Below are 1,769 nucleotides of genomic sequence, written 5' to 3'. Positions count from 1 at the left end.
CTTCACCAGTACTTGAGGAATGGCTTTGTTACCTTTCTTCACCAGGCGACGTTGCAGAATAGTTTCTGGTTGTAAATCCTTCACACTGAGATCGACCACAGTAGTTAGATCAGCATACACAGGTGTGTAATCTGGTGTGAATGGCTTGATCTGAGACACATGAAAAACTGGATGAACCAGACTGCCTTCAGGTAATTGAAGCTTATAAGCAACAGGCCCAATCCGTTCCAAGACTTCAAAAGGACCGAAGTATTTGAAAGCGAGTTTTGGAAAGGGTCTGTTTACTACTGAAGTTTGAGCATATGGTTGCAGTTTCAACAGGACCTTTTCGCCCACTTGAAAACTTCGTTCCACACGTTTCCTATCAGCCATGAGTTTCATACGGTTTTGAGCTCTGGCCAGGTGATCTTTCAATTGCTGAAGCTGAGCTGCACGTTCTGTGACTACTGTCAAAGCTTCAGTTGGAGGATGACTGTCCACAGGAATTGATATGCCTGAATCTGGCTCATAACCATAGAGTGCTTTAAAAGGAGAACACCCTAGAGCCGTATGGTAAGAAGAATTGTACCATATTTCGGCCAGTGAAAGCCAAGATTTCCAACGCTTAGGAGTATCAGAAACTGCACACCTGAGATACATCTCCAAGCACTGGTTGACCCTTTCCGACTGCCCATCTGTCTGTGGGTGATATGCTGTGCTTCTCAATAATTTAGTGTCAAACAAGGAGAAGAGTTCTTTCCAGAAAGCGCTTGTGAAGACCCTATCTCTGTCAGACACAATGGATTTGGGAAACCCATGTAGCTTCACCACATTGTCCATAACTGCTTTGGCCACCATTTGAGCTGTAAAAGGATGTTTCAAGGGTATAAAGTGAGCATACTTAGTGTAACGGTCAACCACCACTAATATAGAATTTGATCCTTCAGACAATGGAAGGCCCTCGATGAAATCCATGGTCCAATCCCTCCAAGCCCCACTAGGAATAGGTAAAGGTTGCAGTAATCCTCCAGGATGAGTGTTAGAATGCTTAGCCTGTTGACAGACTTGGCATTGCTTCACAAAATTCTCTACATCAGATTTGAGTCCTTTCCAATGGAACAACTGTTTCACTCTGTGATATGTGGCTTGAATACCAGAGTGGCCACCAATAGCTGTGGAATGCAGAGCAGCAATAATTTTAGTCTGAAGTGCTGAATTATGTGCAATCCAGACTCTGTCTTTGTATTTAATAACACCCTGATGGAGAGAAAATCCATGCTCATCAGGTGATGATACAGCCAGCTTTGTGAGCAGCTCTTGAGCTAAAGAATCAGTAGAATAGCTGTTTAACACTTCCTGAGTCCAAAGAGGCTGTACTACTGACACTGCTTGAAGGGCTGTCAAATGACTAACTCTGGATAGTGCATCAGCAGCCAAGTTATCCTTCCCTTGCCTATAAACCACCTTAAATTGTAGGCCCATTAATCTTGTCATTGCTTTCTTTTGCATATCAGAGTGTAGAGTCTGCTCAGTCAAATAGGACAGACTCTTATGATCAGTGCGAATGAGAAATTCTTGCCTTTGCAAGTATGGTCTCCACTTCTCCACTGCCATAATCAGTGCCAAAAATTCTTTTTCATAAATTGACAATTTCTGATGAACTGGTCCCAGAGCCTTGCTTAGAAAAGCTATAGGTTGGTCCTTTTGCATCAACACAGCTCCACTCCAAAATCAGATGCATCAGTCTCCACCACAAACTGAGCACTGAAATCAGGAAGTCCCAGAACTGG

Source organism: Setaria italica, chromosome II (genome assembly GCF_000263155.2).
Source record: "Setaria italica strain Yugu1 chromosome II, Setaria_italica_v2.0, whole genome shotgun sequence".
Lineage (NCBI taxonomy): Eukaryota > Viridiplantae > Streptophyta > Magnoliopsida > Poales > Poaceae > Setaria > Setaria italica.
This window is presented reverse-complemented; position numbering follows the sequence as displayed.